Source organism: Solea senegalensis, linkage group LG1 (assembly GCF_019176455.1).
Source record: "Solea senegalensis isolate Sse05_10M linkage group LG1, IFAPA_SoseM_1, whole genome shotgun sequence".
Classification (NCBI taxonomy): domain Eukaryota; kingdom Metazoa; phylum Chordata; class Actinopteri; order Pleuronectiformes; family Soleidae; genus Solea; species Solea senegalensis.
The window spans coordinates 19,076,750-19,097,058 of record NC_058021.1 but is presented as its reverse complement, the minus strand read 5'-3'; the positions used below and the strand labels follow the sequence as shown (position 1 = coordinate 19,097,058).

At 39.4% G+C, this 20,309-nt stretch overlaps 1 long non-coding RNA gene across 1 annotated transcript; it reads right to left on the bottom strand.

Annotated features, from left to right (window-relative positions):
* Positions 1 to 629: 629 nt before the first annotated feature.
* LOC122779210 lies at positions 630 to 8,311 on the bottom strand. Its single transcript, XR_006361539.1, has 7 exons — positions 7,942 to 8,311; positions 6,802 to 6,837; positions 3,694 to 3,747; positions 3,513 to 3,587; positions 3,274 to 3,345; positions 2,840 to 2,898; positions 630 to 931 (listed from the first exon to the last, which is right to left on the bottom strand). It is a non-coding gene; the product is annotated as an uncharacterized LOC122779210 (long non-coding RNA).
* Positions 8,312 to 20,309: the final 11,998 nt, after the last annotated feature.

Here is a 20,309-nt window from a genome sequence, read left to right as displayed (position 1 = left end):
AATGCGACAAATGACGGGATTATTAATTGTTAATTCATTATTCCCAAGATCTCGTCACACTCTACTTTGAAAAGTTCCCTTGCATATTTGAAACCAACGTACAACAAAAAATTTTTAAACGCTGGCTTGACACGTAACTTCAAGTATGGTGGACATCACAGACGAGAAGCACAGAAAGACTCTTTAAAAGTTTCTTTTTTTGGATATTATTATTCTCTGCAAAGGGAGAGTCAAGATGGACAATAGATTAAAATACTTCGCTATTTTGTTCTTCATAGCGTAATTCACCGCTCGTCTGCTCCCTTCACTGGCTTCCTGTAGCTGCTCGCATCCGCTTCAAGACTCTAGTGCTTGCGTTCCATGCTACAAACGGATCTGATCAAAACCTACACCCCGTCCACTCCGCTCTGCATCAGCAAATCGGCTCGCTGCCCCCTCACTGAGAGGATCGCAGAGGCATTCACAGAACTCGAGACTGTTCACTGTCCTCGTTTCCAAATGGTGGAATGAGCTCCCCATCAACATCCGGACAGCGGAAAGCCTCCACATCTTCCGCCACCGACTAAAAACACATTTCTTTTTTTTTAATTTAGAATTTTTTATTATTTTACAAAATTATGAACATGAAACAAATAAACAACCATACATATAAAACACTCGTAATATAGGAGTAAAACAAACCGTTGAATTGATCCAAAGAATTGGGGTGAGGTAGCGAAGGTAGTGAAGGCTGACCCTCTCACACTACTGGATCATGGACTAAAGCCATTGGAATAACTTTGACAAGAAAAAATCCACAACGTAATCTAATGCATCTTGCAGCAAACTCGGGAGCCACGGTACGCAAACATACACCAGCTTTATAATGAGTTCCTTTAGCAGCCACTGCAGCAGCCATTTCACCACGAGCCTAGGATTGAGTGCCTCCCGCCTGTGAATGAGAATGTTTGACGGTTAATAAAAGCAGGTACACTGTACAGACTGGCTGACAAATTTAAAAAAGAACAATTGAGGAGAATAATAATAAGGCCTTGAGACTAATTAAATGGTTTGTCGAGTTGCACAGTGTTAGCGACAAAGTTAGCAGACCTTAACTCTTTTCAACTCTTCAGGGAAAAATCATGTTAAACACCAAACCAGACTGGGATTTATTTCACTTTTACAGGTTTTTTTTTTTTAAACATTAAACGTGCTCATCAATGTGTTTATTCATGCCCACAGCAATCAGTAATTTTCCACCCTCATCCCTCTTGTAATCATTTTAGATGCAATTTCCAACTGTTTTCTTTTCAAAAACTGGCTGCAATTTAAAATCACACCTGGAAGTCAAGATGTCAAAATACGAGGGATGAGTTGATGATACTTGGATATCAAACAGATGAAAATGTACTCAGCTTCATAGTTTGAAAGGTATAAAATAACTTTATCGGACTGATATCGGTATCGGTATCGTTAGATACTCAAGGTTGTGATATCTGAGCCATTCCTATAAAATACTGATGTATAAACCACTTATGTTAATGTATCTCAGTGATGGGTAGTGTTTAAAACCTTGCTTTGCACCTGAAAGAATTTACAAAAAGAGACGCTAGAAGCAGAGGAAGAAGAGGCAGACAAAGACAAAAAAGAAGATGAAGCAGCAGACCAAGACGACAAAGAAGCAGATGAAGAAGGCGAAGCAGACGACGAAGAAAGAATAATAAATAATAAAAATTATTAAATATCTTCACACCAATCTGATCAAACAACAGTAATTCATAACCAAATGTATAACACAGTTTGTTTTGGTGGTAGAAAGAAGATTAAAGTTCAGAGTTTTTTTGAGTGCAATCATAGAGGCTTAAATTAGACGTTGGCCCAAAGATGGCGACAATAACGAGTTTTAGCTCCACTCCTACATTTTGACCACGTCTCCACCCAAACGTCTTCATAGAAAAGACAGAAATATTATCAGATCGCAGATGATGAAACCCGAGAGTTATCAGTGAATCATTTCCCCTTATCTCGCCCTCCTATCCTCCCCGCGTCTCCTCCGATTTAACAAATGAACAACCTACGAAGTTTGACACCCCGTGAATATTAATGAATACAAATGAAGAGCCCCCATGCATTTGGGGCTATAAATGATTAAACGCTGTTAGCAGCAGTTAAGGATTCTTAGTTTTCCCTCCTCCTGCTTGACAAATCAGTGACTCATTTCTAAAAAGACTAATTTCCTGTAGAAACCTTTAAATGATCTACCTTGGAATTTATATCTGCAGTGCATAAATTGTCACATTTTCTCCAGGGCTGCACAGAAAGATAAAATAAATATGATGGCTACAACAATCAGAGAAATGATACTGATACACACACACACACACATATATATACATGTATATATATATATATATGTATACACACACATATATATACACACATGTATACATATATATACACACACATATGTGTGTATGTATGTATTGAATTTATGGCAGTAAATATTCTGCTGAGGAGATTATTGTCAAACCTTAAAGCTCCCACTTAAAAGATCTTATTTTATTGCCACTTTTATTCTTTAGCTTTTGTGTTTGAATTGTCACTGGCAATAAAATATACTTTAAATGGGAGCTTTAAGTTCTTTTTATTCACCCAACACCCTTCTAAAACAGTTTTCTTTTTATTGGAGGTGTCTGCCCTTTTTGGTGTTTATGTTTATAAATTATCGGCTCATATGCATACTCAATAGCTGTGACATGGACAGCAGGTGCCTGGTTGACCTCTGATTTTAAACATACAGTAGCACTGGCCAAAATGCCAAACTCAAGGCTTCAAAACAACAGTAAAATACTGTAATTACCATGGTGCACTTGCTCCGTGAGTCCCAGAACGAGCCAAAGACGAGGCTTGAGGTCTTGACTGGTGGGAGCAACAAAAACAAGAAGAGATGAGCGAGATAGAACAAAAAGTTGACATTTTATTACTTGATCTTTAATAGGATACAGGTTGTAAATCGTGCAAACCGGCATGAATCACTGGATTGGGAATCAAAAAAGCAAACAATTTGAGTTACGGCTGCAAGCATGTGCCATGCTGCAGGAGCATTATATTCATAGGTAACAAATGCAACATCTAAATCACTAAATATCACATAAGACAGACAAAAAGTGGTGTTGGGTCATTTCTACAAATGACTTTGATTGATTTGATCAAATTACAAGTGACAAAAGTTTGCAGCTATATGCTATTTACAGGTGTTCAACAGGTCAGAGGTCACTGCCGTACAGTACTTACAGGACGGAGGTTGTGATCTTCTTCATCAACAATGACTTCCTCCAATCCAGTAGGGTAGGTGACATGCTGCACCTAAAAAGTGTGACAAGGACACGAGTCACGGCTGCAAACGGATATTGATACAATGACAATGCTACTTTTATATATATAAATGAATTGTAATGTATAACTAAATTATAATGCATCTTAAACATGATGATGCTGCTGCTAACCCTACCCCTGGTATATACAGTACTTACAGGACGGAGGCTGTATTCCTCGCCATCATACACTACTCTTCCATTCAGTCCGGTAGGGTCGGTGACACACTGCACCTATAAAGTGTGACAATGACGTGAGTTAGGGCTGCAAAACGTCTGCCATGCAGCTATGTACACGTGTTCAGAGGTCAGAGGTCACCGAGGTACAATATATACTTACAGAGAGCTGAGTTACACCGTCATCCACTTCTCCATTCAGCCCGGTATCCTCCACCTAAAGAAGCGTGAGAAAAACAAACAGTTATCAGGAGTGTTCGTGTCTTTCAAGAAAGCAGCAGAAGACAATGTTGGTGTTACTAATGAGTCCAGGTGTATTTGTGTTTGGTCACTGATAAAGACACAGGTGTCTCAAAAAGCAGCCGGCATATTCTTGGTGAACACTTTTCTTTTTTTACCGTTTGTGGGTACAGAAATAACACAGTTTGTGCCATAAATCGATCATTTTTGACATGAAAACTGCATCATGGATTTCAAGAGAATAATGGTGTCATTCACTATTACTGTGCAGTTTGAACATTACAATGACAACCGTAAAGTCTGGCCTTGGCCTAGGTATAGTTTGGCCTAGGACAGTTTATTCCCCGGGTATACTCTGGCCTGGGCCAAACTACACCCGGGTTTATTGTGGACAGGGGTTCATTTGTCCTGTTACACCTGTAACTATTCTGTTTGGAGTTAAGAGTAGGGAAGAAAATGCCAACATGTGAGTTTTGAAAGGTTGTTCGAATATAGAACTGTGTGCTTAAAAATGAAGGAGGGAGGATCATTTGCCGTGTTTGTGATGAACGTAACGTCTGAAAAAGGTTTTAAAAACGGATTATTGCACAATTTTAGAAAAATAAAAGGGGAAGGTAAAAGGGGAAGAAGACGAGAGGAGTGCAAGTGGACACGAATGTCCAGGAAGTGCTTAAGCAAGTTGTTTTTTTCTACTTGACTGGAATGTCTGCAAGGAGGGTCAAAGTGACCAGAACACGTGACGACACTTTACAGAATTAGCACATATTTGACCTGCCTGACCAATCCTGCAACTACAGCTAATCTAAAGGGAGGAAGTTCTCATGAGGAAGAAAAAACATTAAGTAATCCTAGGATATATAATAACGCCCAGGGCTTTTGCACAGAGAGGGAAAGTTTCCTTTGCGTATTTGACAGCTGATGGACAAGAGAGAAGACCAAGACCAGAGGACGGTCCAGGACACGAAGGCGCCGTTCTTTCAATCTCTCACATCTGTGCGCCGAGCTTCCAGAGGTCCAAACACTTAACGTGTTTGTGAGTAGAGGAATTGAGCTGTAATGGTAACTATAGTAACTACTAAATATTTTAATCAATGTTTTATCATTGTGTTTTGAGGATTTTTATTTGGGACTTTCTTTCTTTGTTAAAATTCTTCAATAAACAGTATAATAATATAATAATTCAACAAAAGGACATTTAATAAAGCAATACAGTGTAAACGTATTAATCATCTCAGTTTGTCTTGTTTGTGAACAGCAGAACTCAAACAGTTAAAGAGGTTTCTGCTCTCCAAATTATTTGAATTTGAAAATTGTTGAATTCATTGATGTCCCTGATAATCATATTTAGTCATTTTCTTATAGGGAATTCAGACATGATGTCACTCTGTCTTTCCTCCTCTCAGTTTTGAGCAGTTGTCCGGCAGCCTGTGGTTTTATATTTTTGTTTCGATTGGGGGCTTTAGGAGAGCAGACAGGAGGGGGTGGGATGTATTGATTATGTTTATTTAAATGTACATTATAACCTTTTCAAGATTCATTTCCCCAAAAAATGTATTGTTGACTGAGCATGAAAAGTTTTTTTTGTTTTTTTTTTAACAAATAACACACAAAAGTGTTTTAGAAACAAGTACAGTCATGCTATAAATTGCTAAATCCTAACCATGGACTACAGCCTGGGCCACACGTTGATGTAGTGGTTAGCGGCTGCCGTGTGTGAGAGACACACATATAGAGACAGTAACTTCATCTGGGGGTTTTCTCTCTGGACAGAACAACAAATACATTTTTTTTAACTTAATTTCATCCTTTTAATCATTTTAGTTTTACTTTACTTTTAAATTCTTGACTAAACTAGTCTGAATGACTATTTTTGAATAAAAAAAACATTTGCACAAAGCAAGCTGATCCACCTGCGATTAAATATTTTAATGGTTTGACAGCACTAATTTATTTATTATACAGTTAAACCGAAAACAAATATTGTTACAGTATCACCGCACTTCAGCCCTAAAGATTTTCCTCATCCGGACTGCTCTGAATTTTAATTTAACACCATCAAAATGATCATTATCACAGTGTCACTGCTGCTGTTTTGACAGACACTTCTCATAGGATGGTATACATCTGCTTCTTTTTTTCCTCCCCCCCTTTTTCTCTCTCCATCTGTGTGTCTGCCTCTGCCACAGATTTCTTCCTGTTATATTGATTTTTCTTCACTGCTTACTCATTGTGTCAACTGTTGGCTTTCTCTTCTCTCTGTGAGGATGTACAGTTTTGGCCTTAAAAGACCTGCACGTCGTAGTTGGTACAAATAAGAGTGATTTTCAGTGCCCATGCTGTAACCGGCAGAGTTTTCATCGTTCACCCTGGTATTGAAGATGTTTTCTTCCGAGTAAAAGTGCCTGTATCATCACCAGTGTCTTGCTTCTGCTACGTCTTAACATGAAGGTCAAGAAACAGGAAGTGGTGGTGATGAGAAAGTCACCTCTTTAAACGTCCACAGCGAAAGTAGGAGCCAAGAATTTCTAATGTTTTTTTGCACGTGACAATAAAGCTTTTTAAGCCCTTAATTTGACCAGTTGTTTGTTTTTTGTTTTTTTTTAAATTGTGTGATATTTTCTTGTGTTACAGGGTTTCTCCGTAAGCTTCCTCTGTTATATATAAGAGGCAATCTGTGCTTTTATTTGTATTTTATAAGTAGGTCATACTGCAGTCCTCGTATTGTGAGCCAGGTTAAAAGACAAGAAGAAATAATGTATTAATATCGGTCCATATTCTCACCCTCCACTAAAATTTAGCTCTGCGTGAAAATAATTTGTCTTCATTATACAATAAAACCCAAGTTTATTAAATCCATCGTCACAGAGTGTGTATTATCGTATACAGTTGTTGAAGTCACAGTCTAAAGTCTTGGTCCAAGCCCCTGAAGGGTCTTGGCCTTGTTTTTGTAGCATTGACTCGTGAAAATGGAAAGCTTGAGGAAACTGAACGATTCATTCAGTACAACTAGGATTGTGTTCAGGGGACTTACCGGAGAAGAAGATACGGCTTCTGGCCATGGTAGCACCTGAGAGCAGGAAGACATGTGGCATTAGAACGTATATATACATCATTACATCATTATTAAAACATGAAATTGGTTTTAATGCCATAGCTGATGAGTGTACAGATTGTATTTTTGTTGTAATTAGAGAGACAGAAATCGCCGCGACAAAACCCGCGCTCAAACATGTCGACTCGTGGTTACCGTGCTAAATAAAAAAATCTGACCTCATTAAATATGAAAACAAACTGGCTTTACTCTTTTAGCCTTTACTCGTGTACACTTTTTTTTGTTAAAGTGATAAAATCAAGGCAGCAGTGAATGCAACAGCGCTATCTTACCATTATTATGACCGGCTTTTGACTGCACAATGAACGATGAACTGCTATCAATGCTAATAGCGGAAATAGCTGAAATATGTCACAAACCAAACCTTATATGGACATCCTGTTCGTGACGTATTTCCGTATCTTAGCATGGCCGAGGCATAGGCGAACTAACTTTGTTTGTTTGTTTCCTTAAACAAGTAAGGTAAGATGTTGCTTTCGAGTCCCAAGTTCAAAACTCTCCCGTGACAGTTTTTTTTTTTTTATTTATTTCTTTATTCCTGCGTGGCCTACATGGGGTTAAATTGCCATTTAAAAATGATAATTGTGACAATAAAAATGTAATTTTAATTAAACTGTGCATTTATATATAAAAGTTACTGTATATAAAAAAAAAAAAAAAGGATATGGCCATTACCCCCCTGGACACCCGGACATCTTCACAATGGTCACTTCAGACCTGTTTTGTTAACTGTACCTTTTACATACAAATGCATGGTTTAATTAAAATTACATTTTCATTATCATTCTTAAATGGCAATGTAACCACATCTAGGCCACACAGGAGTGAAAAAAATAATAAATTAGAATAAATCTGACAGTCACAGGTGGGTGTCCAACCTGGGACTCTGGGTCCGAAGCCTTAACAGCTGAGTTAACTGGAACGGAACGTACATCTTTGTTTGTCCAAGTCCCTCCGTGGCCATAATTCGAATGCTTTATTGAGGGCTCCATCAGAGAATTTTCTGCTAAATCTGTCACATTCCCTCGTGTCTGACAAAAATTAAGAGTCAGAATTTACCTGGATTGTTGAGCCCAGTGACTGGCATGCCCGAGAAGTCCCGTGCTGTCCTTCAGTGGAAGTGATTCCACAAAAATTTGAAAAAAGAAAATTCCGTCTTTGTCATTCCGTCTTTCCATGACTTTTCAGATTCCTGCTGTGGTCATTGAAGGTTTAGCTTCAAGACTTTACATTTAACATCCAAGATTTTCAGTGTCAGTCTGTCAGTCCTTTGAAAAAACGAGGTAGTGATACAGTGAGCAGCTACAAACTCATGGTTGTGTATTTTTAATACTATAATAATTTAATATTATAATAGTACAAGGTTCTGTTTAAACTACTACTAAACAAATTCTTTGCACAACACAATAGAGAATTTAAATTGAGGAAGCAAAATAATAAAACTGAAAAAAAGAAAATAAATGACATTTTTGAAAAAGGATTTGAAAAGGAGTGAGAAGGAGCATAACTGAAAGTCACCTTCACACCGTCTTTAACGAAGTCACAATGTGTGCTGGGAAAGTTGCGAAAGATGGGTGTGTCATTATGTCATTATCAGTAACTCGTTCATCCAGAAATCAGAATCTCTAAGAGCCAAGTCTATGGAATTAGATTTGTGTCACCATTTTAAAACAACACTGAGTTTGTTTTAAAAAAGTGAGTTTTTAAACTGCCGAGAGTGGAAATCCACAGGGACTCAGACTGTTACCATTAGCTCTCCTTCAGGAAAAACAACCTCACAACAACCTCTATCGTCCAATCTGACAATTGATAGGGAATTTAAAGATTAATAACCATCTTTGTCTTTAAACGTGTTTTTTTAAAAAAAAACTAAGATAGTCTGTCTTTAAAGACGACTCAGCTTCCCTCTTCCACCATCACAGTCTCCCTTTGCTTCCTCACCATCTGTGACTCTCAGTAGTTTGTATTGAAGACAAGGATCGAGTTGGATTGCTGGATCAGAAAGGCCAGATGGGAAGGACAGTGCGAGGAAGGCTCTGGGGGAATATAGATGACTGCTGGGCATTTTCTCCATTGTAAAGATTCTTCAAGTTTTGTTCCCTAAAATTTTGAAGGCAGACTCTTTAACAGATGGACAAGGCTCTGTGAACGCAAACTTAATCTGGGAAACGCGCTCACGCTCACAGGTTTGCACAGCTATTCTTCTCAGGACACTGCACTGATCCCCAACCTCAACCATAACCAGTTACATGCCTGGCGCGTTTCCACTGGCTCGGATTGAATTTGTGAATTTAAGTCACATTTTCAAGTTCGCTTGTCCCGTTTTTATGAACAAAAACAGAAGAAAAATCGTCTACTTTGTGACTTCTGCACAGTTGAAAAATGAATCATAATTTTGACTCAGCAACACATAAGATGGGAAAAATGCTTTGTAAAGCCTGAAAATGTGACCTATGACACACACACACACACACACACACACACACACACACACACACACACACACCTAGGATGTCCATGTAAGGAGTTGTTTATTATCCCTCTACAATTTACCAGGGTGCACCTGTGACTCCGCAATTCAAATTTTATCCCCGAGTTTAACCATGTTGCTCAGAAATGAGGTTCTTTTCCTCTTTAGGATTAGGTTTTGGTCTCCAAAGGACCAAAGCACTCCATACTAAGGACCACTGGTTCTGAGAGTTTATGCCAGAAAACATGAACAAAGACATGGGTGTGTGCTGAATCAAGTTCAAGCTTGTCTGCATTGCTGTTCTCACACCAGCATGAGTGACACGCCTGCGGTTCTTCTGAGTCAAAGTTTGATTTTGAGAGGAGAGGGAGGAGTGAGAGAGTGCTGCAATGAGACGGGCAGAGCTCGACTGAGGAGGGGAGCTTGGTTTTGGCAAATTAGTCGGGAGGTTTTTTAAATGCTTTGAGGGGGAAACAACAAAACAAAGTCCCTCGACTGTGGAAAAAGAGATTAACTTGTTTATGAGTGTAAATTTGAGCCTTGTGGGGATCCATACAGTCCTGATGGGATTTCAGGTCTCGATACATAAACTGGTAAACACCCAGTGTTCCCAGTGTTTACTCCACCAAACGGCTTATTATTTTAATTGTCCCCGAAACAGCACGCCGCATAACACAATTCCTATAAGGTCTCGTGCACAAGGTTTTTACGAGTTTAGTTGCTCCCCTTGATTGTAAGTCCCAGCGCCTCCAAAAGTTGTGTATTTTCCATTTCTATACGGTCACTTCAGTCTACGACGAAACAACAAAAACAAGCGACTAATTAGTGACCAACTTTGCAAACGCATGAGGAAAAACAGGGCTAAGAGTCCAAAGTCAAACCAGGAGCTGCAGTGAAGCATCGCCTCGGCACAGTGGTACTCCGGCCTGAATGCCAAAGTCAGCATGCTGTCAATTAACCGCTAATTAGCACATAATGTAAATTACAGCCGAGGTTGATTGATGACTTTGGTCAAAAAAAACACAAAAACAGAAAATACAAATCTGGAAAATTTCACATTTCTCATTCAAAACCAAAAATGTGGTAAAATGCTGAATTACAAATTCAAGGAATGTCCTTTGGAATTCATTTTAAGGGAGCATGGATGAAACAGCCAGGCCAAAAGTGCATGGATCAAACTATGGAACATAAAGAATGGGTTTAGCAAATGTAATTGAGCTTTTACTAACGCGGACATAGATTATGGGGCGTTTCCATTATACAGTTCTAGCACGACTTCACCAAAATGCTGTGACGTCATTTTAAACACGTCACAAACCGGCTACGTCCAGCTCTCGCCAGCCACTAAACACAGTAATGTCTGCATCACGTGTCGACGGACAACGGTGTATTTTTGCGCACAGCAGCCGTGTATGTTCACTATAACGCTCCCGCCAGTTTTTGAAAATGTTTTGATTCTTGTGTCGGACATCGCGCTCATGACCAATCAGTGGCCGGTCAGTCTGTTGACGTCACATTTTAGTATCGGCTCAGCTCACTTGGAACCTTGTCAGAGCAGGTACCAAAAAAAAGCACCAGGTACTAACCCATGTGGCGCTTTTCCACTTTACAGTTTCAGCACGGCTCGACTCTACTCGGTCCGGTATCGTTTTAAATGACTATTTAAGTACCTCCTCAACGTGGGTGGGGTTGCGATAGCAGATTTTGGAACTATAAGTAGATTTTGAAACATCAAGGACATTTTGGAACTATAAATACATTTTGGAATATAAGTAGATTCTGGAACTATAAGTAGATTTTAGAACATTAAGGAGATTTTGGAACTTTAAGTAGATTTTGAGTTATAAGTAGATTTTAGGACATTAAGGAAAGTTTGGAATATAAGTAGATTTTGAAACTATCAGTAGAAGGATTTAAAAGCAGCATTTTTTATTGGTTAAGTAGTCCTTGGTCCGAAAAAGTTTGAGAAACACTGGTCTAATGGAAAAGTGCCATATGTTCTTGATCATTGTCGTGACAATGGCTGTGCTTGTACCAGCAGAGGGCGCACATTGATTAAAGCTCAAACATAATTGGCAGAAGAAGAAATCGAAACTCCAGGACTCAGTCAGAAGAGACAGGATACTACAGCATGTGGATCACTACTTTCCAAATGCATGCTTCAGCAGTGAAACAGAAAAAAAACAAAAACTTCCTCCATGACAAACTCGCTCCTCTACTTGTGAACCACGTCGCCTGTTGAAAAGCAAACGAGCCACATTTCCACAGATTAGTCAGGGAGATTTCTGTGTATCCCACGGACATCTGTGTCATCAGAGGCTTTCTCTGTCTGCAGCACGACTCATCAACAGGCTGGTAGTCTGACACGTGTGGCTTTCCAGCAATAACCTTGTTTGTTTTATTAAGGTGAGATGTTTAAAATGAAAAACCGAGAGAAAAATATGTTTTGACTGATCCAGCAGATAGATGCAGGATATCCTCTGCAGTCATGATGCGATTAAAACCAAATGTATTATCCCTGGACACACGGACGTAATTTGGGGGCCTTTTTCAAAAGGCCGTTTAGGTCCCCTGCACTTTTTACCATCCAAAAACAATGTTACACTATAGTAAAACAGAGACACGTCAAGCACTAGGACCAAGCACAAAATGGCAGCTCAAGGTGAAGCCTGGTTGTTTCCCTTAGTTTAGACCCGCCCACAAGCTCCTCGATTGGCTCTGCCGTTTCTTGTGTGATTGGCCGTCCCCGCTGTCACTCCATCTTGCTTGCACACCGCCGGTCTGCTAGTCTGTGGTCAGGAGTCCTTGGCTGTTTCTCAATACTCAAGTATGTACTTGCTTACTTGGGAAGTATATACTTGGGAAGTATATGAGAAGTACACTGGGAGTACACAAGTATGTGGTTGTTTCTCAATACTCAAGTATGCAAGTATGTATGTATTGTTCTGCTGTTTGAATGGTGGCTGGCGCCAAGTGCTGCAGCCTCGTTACCGCCACCTACGGTGTTGATAAATGAACATATGAAATACTTTTAATAAATGCATATATATGTTGTTATTGTTTTTACATTTTAAATATTTAACTTCATTTATTAATTTATTTCTATTAAAATATACAATACAAATAATACAATGTGGAAAATAGATATATTACAGCATTGTAGAGTAGTATGACTTGTACAAATATATACTACTCTACATATCTAATATTTACATATTATATTTAAATACAGATACAATGACCGTGCAACTTTAAAATAAATCTAACATTCAAAGTTAAAATAAAAAAACATTAATAATATACGAACTGTCAGATCAAAACGTTTCCATTAAAAACAAAATAACACGCCAACAACAAATCTATGGATCACACCGAGCATCTAATGACGTCTGAGCCAGTGGATCATTTCATCAGGACAGGCCGAGGTAACGTTGCTCTGTGCTGGGCACAGTGAGCGCCGAGCGTCCGCAGAGGCGGAGCTGATCACCTCCGACAAACGTCACTGCCAGACTTACGTCATATCTTCATACACAAACCACATATTTGAATTCTAAATGACTAATTTCCCGCCTCAAATGATGTTAAAACTTTGTTCCGGGACAAAGAAAAATATTTATTTCAGATTTATATTTCTATTATCTGCTGCTATGCTCTGCCCAAATGTATTCTGGGATACATGGCCATCCCAAGTACGTTTAAGTCACCTCCGATGCATACTTGGTAAAAACGGGCGGAGAGAGAACACTTCCGGGTTTGAGAACCGTCCTCGCTGTTCGCTTACTTGAGAATTGGAACAGCACTTGGACTGAAGCTGACGACGTTTTCACAAGTACGGGAGAACACAAGTACGCACAAGTATGGATACTGAGAAACGGCCCTTGTTAATCTGCTACTGTAAATTGGCCGTTTGTTCTGCCTGATTCATGTCAGCTAGAAGGATTGTAATAATCAGAGGTTTCATTTACATTAATGTTTGAATCGGTGTTCATGTGCATATGTGCGTGCCGCGTGTGTGTTTGTTAATTAGGCGCAGCCAGGATGTCTAAAACAAGAAAAGTGGACATAAGAGACTTCTTTAGAAGTCCAAGTGTAAGTTACTCTAAGTAATCTGTTCCACCCATCCTGCAACACCTTCACTGGCTCCCAACAAAGCAGCATGTCCACTTCAAGATCCTCATCATCAATTAAGCTTATAATCTTGTAAAGTATATTAGTTTTATTGAAAGTGCTGATAAATGAAATGTATTAGTATTATTATTATTTTTATTATTAAAAAAGGGAAATATACAATATATACAAATGGAATTTTATACATCCAAGCTATAACCGTATCATCAAAATTGATGACTGTTGCACCCCAAATTGCCCCACTGTTCACGTCATGCATCAATATATTTTTGTCAGGTGACGGATAGTAGAGATGCAGAAGGAGATACAGGAGGAAACGCTGGAGGAGGGGGAGTAGGAGAGGCAGGAGGAGATGGAGGAGAAGGTGCTATGTAAATGAGGTCTGTTCACCGTATAAATAAGTGTAAAATGTGTGAGTTGGAGTGAAGTTGACTTACAAGGTGAAACACAGAATTGGGTTATAGTGTGTTGCTACATGCTTTACAACCAGTCAAACCAAAAAAGGGAACTTACAAGTAGCAATAGAAAAGTAGAAGAGCTACTAGAAAACACAGTGAACTGAAAGATTAGAGTCAATTTAAAATAATACTTTTGCACAAAAGTCAGAATTGGTGCCAATGTATAGAAAACACTCGGCGGCTATAACATTAATGGGGCATTTTTGTGGACCATAAAACATTTAGTGCATTCAGAATTCATCAGTCTTCTCTTGTCTGTTTGTGTTTTTCCACTCTTTACCAACTTTAACTCGCTCTTCAGCTTGACTGTTTTGAAACTTTTGTGGGTCAAATTTATCCGGAGCAACGGCACGACTGTGAAACCGTCAACACAAACACACACACACACACACACACACCCAAACGCTGACAGACACACAAACATGTTTTCCTCAGTCCACTTCCCTCCCATCCCTCCAACATAACTCACTCTGTTCTGAGTTCTCTGCAAACTGGGCCATTTCTGACCACAGTGGTGCCCTTGGCCTTGTGTTGTGTTATTGGTTTATTAATAAATGAAATGAATACTTCCGGCAGTGTTTGTCCAAATTCAAAAGGATTAACATTATTTATAATTAAATTAATTAACCGCCCCACAAAAAAAACTGTATTTGGGGATTTGTGGCGATAGCGGCTAGGGGAAGGTGGAGGGTTAGATTCCTGACTCTGCTAGGCTACGAATACATTCCTGATAAAAGTTCGTCATAGGAAAATATTTATGGTGCCAAATGTATCATAAAATAACAAAAAGCAAACAGAAACAACATATTCTAAGTTGATATAAAGTGGTGGCCAAATGAGATCGTTTGGAGGGCCACATCGATTTTTTATTTATAATACAAACCCTGTTACTGATACAGAAAATAACATGGAACTAACAAAGCGTCACTGGGGTTAATAAATGTAATTATTTAATGACACGGCGATGAGAATATAAAAGAACGCAAACTGATATCCAGCCGTAAACTCCGGTCCCTCTCAGACCTCCGTGCGAACCATGTAGTTGTCTCCGCTGGTGTGTTTTGTTTTGCCATCCACGCGCGCATGCACCATTATCCCCTCCATCGCTGCGGCAGCTTGCTGAGTGCAAATTGTAATTATCACCTGGTAGGCCCGAAATACTCTGCACAGAACCTGCGGTGTAAAGCACCTGATGCTACAGGCAAGCGAGTGTGAACACATGTCTCGGCTCGCTCACAGGATCAAAAATACACCTGTGCTTCACGGTGTGCATTCCCCGAGTTTGGTCTGGTTGACGTAGACGAGACGCTCTCACCCGTTTCTGTGTCGTCGATTGTCGCGTTCGACCGCGTCTTATTATTATAACAAGTATTATTGTTTGCTGTAGTCTCCTCTCTCTGTGTTAAGTAAGTACAGGCGACTCCTTGTGGAATAACACCTGATTTGTGTCTGATGGGGGAGTATTCAATCATGAATGAAGTTGTGTTTAGCTCTGGCTACACACGGGTCATTTCATCATCATTAGCAACACTTACTTTGCAGCGTCTTCAGCACCAAACAGCAGGTGAGACGGGAGTCGGTGGCTGCACGTGTTATCATTACTCGTATTGCAGCTGAATAGAGGAGATATTTTGGGTGATAGTTGGTGACTAGGGGTGAAAATCACAGGATACGATACATGGTCTACGATACCAATAATATCACGATACAACGATTCTGTGATTATCGATTTATCGCGAGACACTAATATAGCAATACAACATGATATCCGTCTCACTGAAGAAGACAGAACGTTTCTCTATTTATTCACAACATAGAGAACAAACTATATAAAGTCTATGTGTTGAACGTGAATGTGGACAAACAGCTTTCTCCACCATTATCCCACTGTAAACTCCCTCTTCTTTTGAGCAGCGCCATCGTGAGGAGACGTGAAGTACAGCGACGCCTCCGGGACCGTTTACTTTCGAGCGCCTTCATTTGTTAATTAAAATATTGATGTTTGACGTATTTTTGTTTTGAGAAATGTCACATTTTGCTATTACATTTTATAACATTTTGTGATATTCTTATTTATGTCTTTATTATTTATCTTACAATAGTTTTACTACTATTACATTTAGTAATAACTTTTATTTTCATTTCTTCTTTTAAATGTGTGCATGGATGAATTTATGGGCAAATGTATGCACCTTAAGTGAAAGCTCTCCACAATAAGGAATCAAATCTAATCTAATCTGGTTCATTTATTCATAAAGCACAGTTAAATTTTGCTGTTAAGACATAGTGTCAGTCTTCATTATCACCTCATGGCCACAGCATGTCTGTAATATCAAGAACTTGCCAGATAATTAGGTTCATCCCTCGTCATGACTGCACAACATTTCCTGATAAGAAACACTTAAAAACTTAAATGAATATAAATTAAATGTGCAAGTTAAATCAGCGGTAATTATTCAAACCAGCATAAGGCACAAGTTCATTTTGGGAGGAGAGTGGCGGGGTATCCGGTCTAGAAGCCGGGCTCTTTATGAATCTTCCTTCACACAGATGAAGGAAATTACATTATGTATTCAATATTCATACCCTCGCTGTTCACCTTCCACCTTCCTCTCCCTCTCATTGTCTCTTTTATCCCCTCACTCCATCTCCACTGCAGCCCTTCCTAGAGCATTTGCCCCCAACACGCCATCATGATGAACCGTGAAATCATTGCCGGTCAGGCTTAGGCACAACAGCGGATGAATACAGATTGAGTCACAAGTGCCGGGGCGGCTCAAGGTCACTGGGGAGGATCATTTCAGGATGTTGTTTTATTGTTGATCCAGTAATGAGAGAAGGGACCGGGATAACAGAGCTGAATGAATGCTCCCCAACCGTCCGCTGCTCACAGCTCAATCATTGCTCTGTGACCAGCGCCGCACCTCTGCTACTGTTACCTCAGTCTGTTTAAATATGGCAGATTACGCACGGCAAAACTTAATTGCTCAAAACTCAACAGAGAACTTTTCCAGTTTCCCCCCCGTGAGTAACGGCGTGTGTTTATCGGATATATGTTTGTTCACAATCTGGTTCTAACACATGTTGAACTTAGGGCCAGGCCCTGATTGCAAAGGTTAATTAACAGCTAATCAATAGTCGGAAAAAGCCATGCTTTGGGTGATTAGGGTGGATGTTCTCAGAGCTGTGATTGACTCTGGAGGGAAGCCACACAGCTGGGGAAGGAAGGGAAATAAATTAATACAGTGCAGTCCCGTGGATATTTAATAGAAAATGTACTTTGAGGGAGTTATATGGAAGAAATGTATTGGATTAACCCTGAAACACCTATGCCTCAAAATGCCTTTTAACCATAAAAGGGCCAGAAAATGTCCTGTGACTAAGTGCTCTATTTCCTAAAGGGATAGTTCAGGTGTTGTCAATTGTGCTGTGCACATAGAAAAAAAAAGAACAGATTTCAGCCACTTAATCCAAGGATTACATATTTTAATCAACACCATATTAAGTCTACAGGCCGTGGTTCTCACACTGTGGTACACGCACCACCAGTTGTACGCGAGCGTCCTCTAGTGGCACTTCAGAAATACTATTAAACCAGGATGTGTGATCAGAGTGGAGCTGAGGACTTTGTCCTCAATTTCCTTGCAAAATGTTGAAGATTAAAACACGTTTTCAAGTCTTTTAACCCTTCAACACCTAAGCCTCAAAATGTCTGGACCAAAAAAGGACCAGAAAGTGTCCCGAGAGCATTTGTCCAGAATAACTTTCAATATCTGGCAGTTATCTACAATTGACTGCATTGTAAAAAAGGGTTGAACATCACCGTACATTTACGTACATCACCGCACATTTACATTTAAATTGTAAATGGTGCATTAACAATTTAAAATGACGAAAAACAAAAAGCTCTATTAGATTTACACAGTGTAAAACATATTTACAATAACATTTGTTTGCGGTTTTTGTCTCAATGTCCAAAAACGGGCCAAAAAGATGCAAACTATGTACAGACGTTTCTCCAACTCTCTGCTCTTCTTGCACTTGCAACAGTGCGAGTGAAATTACCGTAATAACCACGGGTTGACTTTGACTTGCAACTTCTCAGCTTTCAGAAACCATTACTTACGGTAATGCAAAAACGTGTCGTCTGCGATACATACACTCGGTGTTAAAGACAAAAAACGATGGACGCATTTTTATGAATTGGTTCGTTTTATTCTTCCATGACCTCATTTCCCCCCCCCCCTCTTACGGCTGCACCAGCTGTGCTGCCCCACTAACTCGATGACATTCTGACTCATACCGTTATACATAAGTAATGTATTGATTACTAAGTACTCAGTAGTCATCACTCATGCCTGCTATCATTGCTGGTAAAAAAAAAAAAAATAAATAAATAATAGAGAGAGAAAATAACAGAACGAGTACAAGTTTCTGGTGAGGTTAGAGATCATGAAGAGGACGAGCTACACTGAAAAAACACAGATCTGTTTCCCTCGAGCACCGTTGCGTTGGTGCATCTGTTGCTATACGTAGCTCAGAGCTATAGTCTGTCAACTGGAAGCGTCGAGTGTTTGGGGAGAAAGCACACGGACAGCACGAGTGGTGAAATGCACACAAGGCTGTAAATTCCAACAACGCCTTACTGCGCGAGTTTAGCATCACTCATCCCGAGTTAGCAGATGGACTGTAGTTGTTGGAGGAGGAGGAGGAGGTCGGAGAGGACGGGGTAAACCAAGTTCAAGTTTCAAGCTTCGAGAGTAGTGAGGAGAATATAATGGTTGAATCTGAAGTGTGGTAAGAAAAAAATATAAAAATGCTGCAGTAAAGGATATTTTGTGGAATCAGCACCCGAGACCAATGGAAGTCTGCAGATAGAGAACACTTTGACCCTTGAGTGCCAGAAAGTCACTGAAATCCATAAAATGTCTTTTAACTTCCCATCCTTCTTCACTAAGTGGGTGTGTTTGGTGAGATAGGAGGGCAGTCTTACTGAAAACAGGAAATGTTCCAGAATCAGAAGTAGACCGATGGATGGTTTACCATTTTGTAGCCAAGTATTACTTATTTAAGCAACTTTACACACTTTCATTTCAGACTTCACTTTTTTTATTTATTTTTTATTACCTTGTTATGTATTTAATGTCAAGTTTATACATTACGTTTATTTGAAAATATAAATACATATAAAAAGACATACAGACCACCAAATGGTGTAATTGTACTAATGTAAGCGATTGTGTTTATCATCTCTACTGACTATAGGGTTATATTTTTCATAATCGATTAATCTGTCAATTATTTTCACGAGTAAATGTTAATCAGTGTTTCTCAAATATGGAAAGGATGATGTTCTCAAATGTCTTGTTTTGTCCAAAAATTAAAAATATATGGAGCAAACAAACCAGAAAATATTTACATTTATGAGGCTAAAAAAAATCAATCCCTTACAAACACTCGAGTAATTGTTTCAGCCCTAGAAAAATGACCAAAGAAAATCTGCAACATAATACTATTTTCTAAAGATTGATATCAGTCATTAAAAGCCCACATCAGTGGACCTTGAGTCAGAATGTAGAGCAATTAAATACAGTTTTGAAATAATGTCAGTAGCTTTTAAACTGTCCTGCAACTCCAAACAAAAGATCAGAGCCAAACTATTCCACAGTCTGGACCATCAAACAAGTATGTTATTCTCATGCTGTGGAGTCGACGGGGGCTCAGTATGATTGCATAGAGTTTGGTGCGTGTAATTGCTGATAGTCATCAATAGAAAGACTACTGTCCTCAGTTAACTGGCTTCATTCGGTCATTAACATACGACCAGAATAACCCTTAAAAGAAACGTAAGCAGAGGGAACTGAAATGTGGTTGTACCTCATTCCAACCGTGTGGCTCAAGGAATTACCGAATGACAGGTACACAGCAGTGAGCGAAACAAGCCCTTTAAAATCTTCCCCAAAAGACAAATTATTTGGCCTGAAGCTGTGCGCTTACTGACTTATCGATCTTTCCCAGGCTTCTAGGAAGAAACAAGACGCGGAGGAGGAAGTGTTGGACTCAAGCTGTGCTGCCACAACAGCAGGATGAGCAGCCATGAAAAGAAAGAGAGCGAGACCAAAAGCAAAAAGACAGAGAGAGAGAGACAGGAAACATGAGATGAAGCAAACTTGCACATGAAAGCTGGCCTTCCCTTCCCTTCACTTCACTTCACTTCTTTCTTGTGTGGTGCTCTAAGGTGAAGTTAAAAATCAGCACGACCATATACAACATGAATTTAGGCCGATTTTCAAGCAATTTGGTAATTTCCAGTGTCGGATCCGATGAACGGACGTGTAATGTAGGATCTTGGATTCACTGCGAAACCCCAA